The sequence below is a fragment of the Pongo pygmaeus genome, chromosome 8 (assembly GCF_028885625.2).
Source record: "Pongo pygmaeus isolate AG05252 chromosome 8, NHGRI_mPonPyg2-v2.0_pri, whole genome shotgun sequence".
Lineage (NCBI taxonomy): Eukaryota > Metazoa > Chordata > Mammalia > Primates > Hominidae > Pongo > Pongo pygmaeus.
The window spans coordinates 39,007,753-39,020,630 of record NC_072381.2 but is presented as its reverse complement, the minus strand read 5'-3'; positions in this window follow the sequence as shown (position 1 = coordinate 39,020,630).

The following is a 12,878-nucleotide window of genomic DNA, read 5'->3' as shown; positions in this document are numbered from 1 at the left end:
CTCTTTTATTTTGTTTAGCAGTGGTTTGTAGTTCTCTTTGAAAAGGTCCTCCACATCCCTTGCCAGTTGGATTCCTAGGTATTTTATTCTCTTTGAAGCAATTGTAAATGGGAGTTCACTCATGATTTGGCTCTCCGTTTGCCTGTTAGTGGTGTATAGGAATGCTTGTGATTTTTGCACTTTGATTTTGTGTCCTGAGACTTTGCTGAAGTTGCGTATCAGCTTAAGGAGATTTTGGGCTGAGATGATGGAATTTTCTAAATTTACAATCCTGTCATCTGCAAACAGGGACAATTTGACTTCCTCTTTTACTAACTGAATACCCTTTATTTCTTTCTGTTGCTTGATTGCCCTGGCCAGAACTTCCAACACTATGTTGAATAGCAGTGGTGAGTGAGGGCATCCCTGTCTTTGCCAGTTTTCAAAGGGAATGCTTCCAGTTTTTGCCCATTCAGTATGATATTGACTGTGAGTTTGTCATAAATAGCTCTTATTATTTTGAGATACGTCCCATCAATACCTAGTTTAATGAGAGTTTTTAGCATGAAATATTGTTGAATTTTGTCAAAGGCCTTTTCTGCATCTATTGAGATAATCATTTGGTTTTTGTCATTTGTTCTGTTTATGTGATGGATTATATTTATTGGTTTGCCTATGCTGAACCAGCCTTGCATCCCAGGGATGAAGCTGACTTGATCATGGCTGATAAGACTTTTGATGTGCTGCTGGATTTGGGTTGCCAGTTTTATTGAGAATTTTTGCATCAATGTTCATCAGGAATATTGGTCTAAAATTCTCTTTTCTTGTTGTGTCTCTGCCAGGCTTTGTTATCTGGATGATTTTGGCCTCATAAAATGAGATAGGGAGGATTCTCTCTTTTTCTATTGATTGCAATAATTTCAGAAGGAATGGTACCAGGTCCTCTTTGTACCTCTGGTAGAATTTGACTGTGAGTCTGTCTGGTCCTGGACTTATTTTTGATTGGCAGACTATTAATTATTGCCTCAATTTCAGATCCTGTTATTGGTCTATTCAGAAATTCAACTTCTTCCTGGTTTAGTCTTTGGAGGGTGTATGTGTCCAGGAATGTATCCATTTCTTCTAGATCTTCTAGTTTGTTCGTGTAAAGGTGTTTATAGTATTCTCTGATGGTAGTTTGTATTTCTGTGGGATCGGTGGTGATATCCCCTTAATCACTTTTTATTACATCTATTTGTTTCTTCCCTCTTTTCTTCTTTATTAGTCTTGCTAGTGGTCTCAATTTTGCTGATGTTTTCAAAAAAACAACGTCCTGGATTCATTGATTTTTTGTAGGGTTTTTTTATGTCTCTTTCTCTTTCAGTTCTGTTCTGATCTTAGTTATTTCTTGCCTTCTACTAGCTTTTGAATTTGTTTGCTCTTGCTTCTGTAGTTCTTTTAATTTTAATGTTAGGGTGTCAATTTTAGATCTTTCCTGCTTTCTCTTGTGGGCATTTAGTCCTGTGAATTTCCCTTTACACACTGCTTTAAGTGTGTCCCAGAGATTCTGGTACGTTTTGTCTTTGTTCTCATTGGTTTCAAAGAATATCTTTATTTCTACCTTCATTTCGTTATTTACCCAGTAGTCTTTCAGGAGCAAGTTGTTCAGTTTCCATTTTCTTGTGAAGTTTGAGTGACTTTCTTAATCCTGAGTTCTAATTTGAATGCACTGTTGTCTGAGAGACAGTTTGTTGTGACTTCTGGTTTTTTACATTTGCTGAGGAGTGTTTTACTCCCAATTATGGGGTCAATGTTAGAATAAGCATGATGTGGTTCTGAGAAGAATGTATATTCTGTTGATTTGGGGTGGAGAGTTCTTTAGACTTTTATTAGGTCTGCTTGTTGCAGAACTGAGTTCAGGTCCTGGACATCCTTGTTAACTTTCTGTCTTGTTGATCTGTCTAACATTGACAATGGGGTGTTAAATTCTCCCATTATTATTGTGTGGGGGTTTAAGTCTCTGTAGATCTCTAAGGACTTGCTTTATGAATCTGGGTGCTCCTGTATTGTGTACATATATATTTAGGACAGTTAGTTCTTCCTGTTGAGTTGATGCCTTTACCATTATGTATTGGCCTTCTTTGTCTATTTTGATTTTTGTTGGTTTACCGTGTTTTATCAGAGACTAGGATTGCAACCTCTGCCTTTTTTTCCTTTCCAGTTGCTTAGTAGATCTTCCTCCATCCCTTTATTTTGACCCTATGTGCATCTTTACACGTGAGATGGGCCTCCTGAAAAGAGAACACTGAAAGATCTTGACTCTTTATCCAATTTGCCAGTCTGTGTCCTTTAATTGGGGCATTTAGCCCATTTACATTTAAGGTTAAAATTGTTTTGTGTGAATTTGATTCTGTCATTTTGATGTTCCCTGGTTATTTTGCCCATTAATTGATGCAGTTTCTTCATAACATTGATGGACTTTACAATTTTGCATGTTTTTGTAGTGGCTGGTACTGGTTATTTCTTTCCTTTAGTGCTTGCTTCAGGAGCTCTTGTAAGGCAGGCCTGGTGCTGACAAAATCTGTCAGCATTTGCTTCTCTGTAAAGAATTATTTCTCCTTCACTTATGAAGCCTAGTGTGGCTGCATATGAAATTCTGAGTTGAAAATTCTTTTCTTTAAGAATGTTGTATATTGTCCCCCACTTTTTTCTGGCTTGTAGGGTTTTTGCTGAGATGTCCGCTCTTAGTTTAAGGGGCTTACCTTTGTGGGTAATTCTACCTTTCTCTCTGGCTGTCCTTAATACTTTTTCCTTCATTTCCACCTTGGTGAATCTGACAAATATGTGTCTTGGGGTTGCTCTTCTCAAGGAGCATCTTTGTGGTGTTCTCTGTATTTCCTGAATTTGAATGTTGGTCTTTCTTGCTAGCTTGGGAAAGTTCTCCTGTATAATATCCTGAACAGCATTTTCCTACTTGGTTCCATTCTCCCTCTCACTTTCCAGTACACCAATCAAACTTAAATTTGGTCTTTTCACATACTCCAATACTTCTTGGAGGCTTTGTTCATTTCTCTTTACTCTTTTCTCTCTAAACAACTCACTTTATTTCATTAATTTGTTCTTCAATCACTGATACCCTTTCTTCCACTTGACCAAATCAGTTATTGAAGCTCTTGTATGCATCACAAAATTTTTATGCCATGGTTTTCAGTTTCATCTGGTCATTTACAGTCATATCTACACTGTTTATTCCAGTTAATCATTTGTCAAATCTTTTTTTCACGGTTTTTAGCTTCCTTGTGATGGGTTCGAGCATCCTTCTTTAGCTCCAAGAAGTTGGTTATTACCGAACTTCTGAAGCCTACTTCTGTCAACTTGTCAAAGACATTTTTGATCTAGCTTTGTTCCATTGCTGGCAAGGAGCTGCAATCTTCTGAAGGAGAAGAGGCACTCTGATTTTTAGAATGTTCAGCTTTTCTCCTGTGGTTTCTCCCCATCTTCGTGGTTTCATCTACCTTTGGTCTTTGATATTGGTGACCTACAGATGGAGTTTTGGTGTAGACGACATTTTTGTTGATACTGATGTAATTCCTTTCTGTTTGTTAGTTTTCCTTCTAACAGTCAGGTCCCTAACTGTAAGTCTGTTGGATTTTGCTGAAGTTCCACTCCAGACCCTGTCTGCTGCCTGGGTATCACCTGTGGAGACTGCAGAACAGCAAATATTGCTGCCAGATTCTTCATCTTGAAGCTTTGTCCCAGAGGGCAGCCACCTATATGTTGTGTCTGTCGACCCCTACTGGAAGGTGTCTCCCACTTAGGCTACGTGGGGTAACTGACCCTCTAGAAAAGGCAGTCTGTCCATTCTCAGAGCTCAAAAGCTGTATTGGGAAAACCATTACTCTCTTCAGAGCTGTCAGACAGGGACGTTTAAGTCTACAGAAGGTGTCTGCTGCCTTTTGTTCAGCTATGCCCTACCCACAAAAGTGAAGTCTATATAGGCAGTAGGCCTTGCTTAGCTGTGGTGGGCTCCATCAAGTTTGAGCTTCTTTGCTACTTTGTTTACCTACTTAAGCCTCAGCAATGGTGGATTCCCCACCCCCAACCAGGCTGCCATCTCACAGATTGATATCAGACTGCTGCACTAGCAGTGAGCAAGGCTTCATGGTTGTGGGAGCCACCAAGACAGGCACGGGAGATAATCACCTTGTCTGACAGTTGCTAAGACCTTGAGAGAAGCACAGTATTTGTGCAGAAGTGTCTTGTCTTTCCAGGTAGTCTGTCACAGATTCACTTTGCTAGAAAATAGAAATCTCCCAACCCCCAGTGCTTCTCAAGTGAAGCGACACCATATCCTGCTTCACCCACTTTCCAACCAGTTCCAATGAGATGAAACACATATGTCAGTTGGAAATGCAGAAATCATCCACCATCTGCATGGATCACAATGGGAGATGCAGATGGGAGCTATTCTTATTCAGCCATCTTGGAAACTATACCTTTCTTTTGATTCAGCACGTTGGAAACACTCTTCTTTTTGAATCTGTGAAGGGACATTTGGGAGCACATTGACATCTATGGTGAAAAACTGAGTATCCCAGATAAAAACGGTAAAGAAGTTATCTGTGAAACTGCTTTGTGATGTGTGGATTCATCTCACAGAATTATACAGGTTGGAAACAAACTTCTTATAAATCTGTGAAGGGAAATTTTGAAGCCCATTGAGGACTATGGTGAAAAACCCAATATCCCTAGGTAAAATTAGAAAAAATCTAACAGTCAAACTGCTTTGTGATGTGTGGATTCATCTCAAAGAATTAAACCAATCTTTTCATTCAGCAAGTGAAAAACACTCTTCTGATATCATCTGTGAAAGGACATTTTAAAGCATTTTGGGGCCTACAATGAAAAACTGAATAACACAAGATAAAAATTAGAATGAACCTATCTGTGAAACTGCTTTGTGATGTTAGGATTCATCTCACAGAGTTAAAACTTTCTTTTGATCCAACAGGTTGGAAAAACTCTTCTGGTAGAATCTGTGAATGGACATTTTGGAGACCTTTGAGACCTATGGTGAAAAACAGAATATCCCTCGATAAAAACTAGAAAGAAGCTATCTGTGAAACTCCTTTGTGATGTCTGGATTCCACTAACAGAGATAAACCTTCATTTTGATTCAGCAGATTGGGAACACTCTTCTGGTGGAATCAGCAAATGGATATTTGGGAGCCCACTGAGGTCTACGATGAAAAACTGAATATCACCAAATAAAAAAATAGAAAGAAACTATCAGTGTAACTGCTTTGCAATGTGTATATTCATCTCACAGATTTAAACCTTTGTTGTAATTCAGCAGGTTGAAAACACTCTTCTTGTAGAATCTGTGAAAGAACATTTGAAAGCATATTGAGGTCTATGATGAAAAATGGAATATCCCCAAATAAAAACTAGAAAGCAGCTATCTTTGAAATTCCTTTGTGATTGCTGATTCAACTTACAGAGTTGTAACTTTTTTTTTATTTACTAAATTTGAAACAAACTTCTTGTAGTATCTGCAAAGGGATATTTTGGAGACCTTTGAGGCCTCTGGTGAAAAACTGAATATCCTCAGATAAAAACTAGATATAAGCTATGTGTGAAACTACTTTCTGATGTGTGGATTCATCTCACAGAGTTAAACCTTTCTTTTGATTCAGGAGGTTGGAAATATTTGTCTGGTAGAATCTGCAAAGAACCATTTCATAGCACATTGATGCCTATGGTGAAAATATATATATACATATACCCAGGTAAAAACTAGAAAGAACATATCTGTAAAACTGCTTTGTGATGTATGGATTCATCTCCCAGAGTTAAACTTTTCTTTTGGTTCAGCAGGTTGGAACCATTCTACTGGTAGAATCTGCGAAGGGACAACTAAAATCCCATTGAAGCCTATAATGAAAAATAAAATGTCCTGAGATAAAACCGAGAAAGAAGGACCCTGTGAAACTGTTTTGTTATGTGTAGATTCGTCTCTCAGAGATAATTTTTTTTTGATTCAGCAGGTAGTAAACCTTCTTCTCATAGATTTTATGAAGGGATATTTGAAAGCGCATTGAAATCTATGGTGAAAAACAGAATATCCCCAGATAAAAACTAGAAACTATCTGTAAAACTGCTTTGTGATGTATTGATTCATCTCAAAGAGTTAAACCTTTCCTTACATTCAGCAAGATGGAAACTTTTTTTTGTGGAATCTGCAAACAGACATTTGGGAGCACATTGACACCTATTTAGAAAAACAGATATACTCAGAGAAAAAAAATAGAAAGAAGATATCTGTGAAACTTCTTTATGATGTGTGGATTCACCTTGCAGAGATAACCCTTTCTTTTGATTCTGAAGGTTGGAAACACTCTTCTGGCATAATCTGCAAAGGGACATCTGAATGGCCATTGAAGCCTGTGAGGAAAAACAGAATATTCTCCAAGAAAACAGAAAGAAACTCTCTGTGAAACTGCTTTGTGATGTGAGGATTCACTTCACAAACTGAAAACTTTTCTTTATTCACCAGTTTGGAAACACTCTTCTTTAGAATCTGCAAAGGGACATTTGGGAGCAGACTGACACCAAGGGTGAAAAACGAAATATCCCCAGAGAAAAACTAGAAAGAAGATATCTGTGAAAACACTTTGTGATGTGTGGATTCAACTCACAGACTTAAACCTTTCTTTTGACTTAGAAGATTGGAAAGAAACTTATTGTAGAATCCACAAAAGGACATTTGGGAGCCCTTTGAGGAATAAGATGAAAAACCAAATATCCACAGATAAAAACTAGAAAGAAGCATCTGTGAAACTGCCTTGTGAAGTGTGGGTTTATTTTAAAGATTTAAAACTTTTCTTTTATTAACCAGGTTTAAAACACTCTATTTGTAGAATTTGCAAAGCAGCATTTGGGAGTCCAGTAAGGCCTAGAGTGAAAAACAGAATACTCCCAGATAAAAACTAGAAAGAAGCTATCTGTGAAACTTCTTTGTGATGTGTAGATTCATCTCACAGAGTTAAATTTTTTTTTTTAATTATTATTATACTTTAAGTTTTAGGGTACTTGTACACAATATGCAGGTTAGTGACATATGTATACATGTGCCATGTTGGTGTGCGGCACCCATTAACTCGTCATTTAACATTAGGTGCATCTCTTAATGCTATCCCTCCCCCCTACCCCCACCCCCCAACAGGCCCTGGTGTGTGATGTTCCCCTTCCTGTGTCCATGTGTTCTCATTGTTCAATTCCCACCTATGAGTGAGAACATGCGGTGTTTGGTTTTTTGTCCTTGCCAAAGTTTGCTAAGAATGATGGTTTCCAGTTTCATCCATGTCCGTACAAAGGACAAGAACTCATCATTCTTTGTGGCTGCACAGTATTCCATGGTGTATATGTGCCACATTTTCTTAATCCAGTCTATCATTGTTGGACATTTGGGTTGGTTCCAAGTCTTTGCTATTGTGAATAGGGCCGCTATAAACATACGTGTGAATTTGTCTTTATAGCAGCATGATTTATAATCCTTTGGATGTATACCCAGTAATGGGATGGCTGGGTGAAATGGAATTTCTAGTTCTAGATCCCTGAGGAATCGCCACACTGACTTCCACAATGGTTGAACTAGTTTAAAATCCCACCAACAGTGTAAAAGTGCTCCTATTTCTCCACATCCTCTCCAGCACCTGTTGTTTCCTGACTTTTTAATGATCACCATTCTAACTGGTGTGAGATGGTACCTCATTGTGGTTTTGATTTGCATTTATCTGATGGCCAGTGATGATGAGCATTTTTTCATGTGTCTTTTGGCGGCATAAATGTCTTCTTTCCAGAAGTGTCTGTTCATATCCTTTCTCCACTTTTTGATGGGCTTGTTTGTTTTTTTTCTTGTAAATTTGTTTGAGTCCCTTTTAGATTCTGGATATCAGCCCTTTGTCAGATGAGTAGATTGCGAAAATTTTTTCCCATTCTGCAGGTTGCCTGTTCACTCTGATGGTAGTTTCTTTTGCTGTGCAGAAGCTCTTTAGTTTAATTAGATCCCATTTGTCAATTTTGGCTTTTGTTGCCATTTCTTTTGGTGTTTTCGACATGAAGTCCTTGCTCGAGCCTATGTCCTGAATGGTATTGCCTAGGTTTTCTTCTAGGGATTTTATGGTTTTAGGTCTAACATTTAAGTCTTTAATCCATCTTGAATTACTTTTGTATGAGACGTAAGGAAAGGATCCAGTTTCAGCTTTCTACATATGGCTAGCCAGTTTTCCCAGCACCATTTATTAAATAGAGAATCCTTGTCCCATTTCTTCTTTTTGTCAGGTTTGTCAAAGATCAGATAGCTGTGGATGTTTGGTATTATTTCTGAGGGCTCTGTTCTGTTTTGGTACCAGTACCATGCTGTTTTCGTTATTGTAGCCTTTTAGTATATTTTGAAATCTGGTAGCGTGATGCCTCCAACTTTGTTCCTTTTGCTTAGGATTGACTTGGCAATGCGGGTTCTTTTTTGGTTCCATATGAACTTTAAAGTAGTTTTTTCCAATTCTGTGAAGAAAGTCATTGGTAGCTTGATGGGGATGGCATTGAATCTGTAAATTACCTTGGGCTGTATGGCCATTTTCACAATATTCATTCTTCCTACCCATGAGCAAGGAATGCTCTTCCATTTGTTTGTATCCTCTTTTAGTTCATTGAGCAGTGGTTTGTAGTTCTCCTTGAAGAGGTCCTTCATATCCCTTGTAATCTGAATTCCTAGGTATTTTATTCTCTTTGAAGCAATTGTGAATAGGAGTTCACTCATGATTTGGTTCTCTCTTTGTCTGTTATTGATGTATAAGAATGCTTGTGATTTTTGAACATTGAACATTGATTTTGGATCCTGAGACTTTGCTGAATTTGCCTGTCAGCTTAAGGAGATTTTGGGATGAGATGATGGGGTTTTCTAGATATACAATCATGTCATCTGCAAACAGGGACAATTTGACTTCCTTTTTTCCTAATTGAATACATTTTATTTCTTTCTCCTGCCTGATTGCCTTGGCCAGAATTTCCAACACTATCTTGAATAGCAGTTGTGAGAGAGGGCATTGCTGTTTTGTGCCAGTTTTCAAAAGGAATACTTCCAGCTTTTGCACATGCAGTAGGATATTGGCTGTGGGACTGTCAGAGATAGCTCTTATTATTTTGAGGTATGTCTCATCAATACCAAGCTTATTGAGAGTTTTTAGCATGAAGCGTTGTTGAATTTTGTCATAGGCTTTTTCTGCATCTATTGAGATAATCATGTTGTTTTTGTCATTGGATCTGTTTATATGCTGGATTACGTTTATTGATTTGTGTATGTTGAACCAGCCTTGCATCCCAGGGATGAAGCCCATTTGAGCATAGTGGACAAGCTTTTTGATGTGCTGCTGGATTCAGTTTGCCAGTATTTTATTGAGGGTGTTTGCGTCGATGTTCATCAGGGATATTGGTCTAAAATTCTCGTTTTTCGTTCTCTCTCTGCAAGGATTTGCTGTCAGGATAATTGATTCCTTCTTTTTCTGTTGATTGGAATAGTGTCAGAAGGAATGGTACCAGTTCCTCCTTGTACCTCTGGTAGAATTCGTCTGTGAATCCATCTGGTCCTGGATTTTTTTGGTTGATAAGCTATTAATTTTTGTCTCAATTTCAGATCCTGTTATTGGTCTATTCAGAGATTCAACTTCTTTGTGGTTTAGTCTTGGGAGGGTGTATGTGTAGAAGAATTTATCCATTTCTTCTAGATTTTCTAGTTTGTTTGCATAGAGGTGTTTATATTATTCTCTGATGGTAGTTTGTATTTGTGTGGAATCGGTGGTGATGTCCCCTGTATAATTTTTTACTGCATCTATTTGATTCTTCTCTCTTTTCTTCCTTATTATTCTTGCTAGTGGCCTATCAATTTTGTTGATCTTTTCAAAAACCAGCTCCTGGATTCATTGATTTTTTGAAGGGATTTTTGTGTCTCTATTTCCTGCTAGCTTTTGAATGTGTTTCCTTTTGCTTTTCTAGTTCTATTAATTATGATGTTAGGCTGTCAATTTTAGATCTTTCCTGCTTTCTCTTGTGGGCATTTAGTGCTATAAATTTCCCTCTACACACTGCTTTAAATGCATCTCAGAGATTCTTGTATGCTGTGTCTGTGTTCTCATTGGTTTCAAAGAACATCTTTATTTCTGCCTTCATTTCCTTATGTACCCAGTAGTCATTCAGGAGCAGGTTGTTCAGTTTCCATGTAGTTGAGCGGTTTTGAATGAGTTTCTTAATCCTGAGTTCTAGTTTGATTGCATTGTGGTCTGAGAGACAGTTTGTTATAATTTCTGTTCTTTTACATTTGCTGAGGAGTTCTTTACTTCCAACTATGTGGTCAATTTTGGAATAGGTGTGGTGTGGTGTTGAAAAGAACGTGTATTCTGTTGATTGGGGTGGAGAGTTCTGTAGATGTCTATTAGGTCTGCTTGGTGCAGAGCTGAGTTCAATTCCTGGATATCCTTTTTAACTTTCTGTATTGTTGATCTGCCTAATGTTGACAGTGGGGTGTTAAAGTCTCCCATTATTATTGTGTGGGAATCTAAGTCTCTTTGTATGTCTCTAAGGACTTGCTTCATGAATCTTGGTGCTCCTGTATTGGGTTCATGTATATTTAGGATAGTGAGCTCTTCTTGTTGAATAGAGCCCTTTACCATCATGTAATGGCCTTCCTTGTCTCTTTGATCTTTGTTGGTTTAACGTCTGTTTTATCAGAGACAAGGATTGCAACCCCTACCTCTTTTTGTTTTCCATTTGCTTGGTAGAACTTCCTCCATCCTTTTATTTTGCACCTATATGTGTCTCTGCACGTGAGATGGGTTTCCTGAATACAGCACACAGATGGGTCTTGAATCATTATTGAATTTGCCCGTCTGTGTCTTTTAATTAGGGCATTTAGCCCATTCATGTTTAAGGTTAGTATTCTTATGTGTGAATTTGATCCTGTCATTATGATGTTAGGTGGTTATTTTGCTCGATAGTTGATGAAGTTTCTTCCTAGCTTCGATGGTCTTTGCAATTTGGCATGTTTTTGCAGTGACTGGTACCAGTTGTTCCTTTCCATGTTCAGTGCTTCCTTCAGGAGCTCTTGTAGGGCCGGCTTGATGGTGACAAAATCTCTCAGCATTTGCTTGTCTGTAAAGTATTTTATTTCTCCTTCACTTATGAAGCTGAGTTTGGCTGGATATGAAATTATAGGTTGAAAAGTATTTTCTTTTTGAATGTTGAATTTTGGCCTCCACTCTCTTCTGGCTTGTAGAGTTTCTGCTGAGAGATCCGCTGTTAGTCTAGTGGGCTTCCCTTCGTGGGTAACTGACCTTTCTCTCTGGCTGCCCTTAACATTTTTTCCTTCATTTCAACTTTGCTGAATCTGACAATTTTGTGTTTTGGAGTTGCTCTTCTCGAGAAGTATCTTTGTGGTGTTCTCTGTATTTCCTGAATTTGAATGTTGGCCTGCCTTGCTAGATTGGAGAAGTTCTCCTGGATAATCTCCTGCAGAGTGTTTTCCAACTTGGTTCCATTCTCCCCATCACTTTTAGGTACACCAATGAGACGTAGATTTGGTCTTTTCACATAGTCTCATATTTCTTGGAGGCTTTGTTAATTTCTTTTTATTCTTTTTTCTCTACACTTCATTTCATTCATTTGATCTTCCATCACTGATACCCTTTCTTCCAGTTGATCGAATCAGCTGCTGAGGATTCTTCATTTGTCATGCAGTTCTTGTGCCATAGTTTCAGCTCCATCAGATCCTTTAAGAACTTTGCATTGGTTATTTTAGTTAGCCATTCATGTAATTTTTTTTCAAGATTTTTAACTTCTTTGCCATGGGTTCAATCTTCCTCCTTTAGCTCCAGGTAGTGTGATCATCTGAAGCCTTCTTCTCTCAACTCGTGAAAGTCTTTCTCCATCCAGCTTTGTTCCATTGCTGGTGAGGAGCTGCATTCCTTTGGAGGAGGAGAGGTGCTCTGATTTTTAGAGTTTCCATTTTTTGTGCTCTGTTTTTTCCCCATCTTTGTGATTTTATCTACCTTTGGTCTTTGATGATGGTGACCAACAGATAGGATTTTGGTGTGAATGTCCTTTCTTTTTGTCAGTTTTACTTCTAACTATCAGGAGCCTCAGCTTCAGGTCTTTTGGAGTTTGCTGGAGGTCCACTCCAGACCCTGTTTGTCTGGGTATCAGCAGTGTAGGCTGCAGAACAGCAGATATTGGTGAACAGCAAATGTTGCTGCCTGATCTTTCCCATGGAAATTTATTCTCAGAGGAGTATCTGGCCGTGTGAGGTCTCAGTCTGCCCCTACTGTGGGGTGCATCCCAGTTAGGCTACTTGGGGATCAAGGATCCACTTGAGGAGGCAATCTGTCCTTTCTCAGGTCTCCGGCTGTGTGCTGGGAGATCCACTACTCTCTTCAAAGTTCTCAGACAGGGACAATTAAGTCTGCAGAGGTTTCTGCTGTCTTTTGTTTGGCTATGATCTGCCCCCAGAGGTGGAGTCTACAGAGTCAGGCAGTCCTCCTTGAGCTGTGGTGGGCTCCACCCAGTTCGAGCTTAGTGGCCACTTTGTTTACCTACTCAAGCCTTGGCACTGGCAGACGCCCTTCCCCCAGCCTTGCTGCTGCCTTGCAGTTTGATCTCAGACTGCTGTGCTAGCAATAAGTGAGGCTCCATGGGCATGGGACCCTCTGATCCTTGCGTGGGATATATTCTCCTGATGTGCCATTTTCTAAGACCTTTGGAAAAGCACAGTATTTTGGTGGGAATAACCCAATTTTCCAGGTACTGTCTGTCACCATTTTCTTTGACTAGGAAAGGGAATTCCCTGACCCTTTGCACTTCCTGGGTGAGGT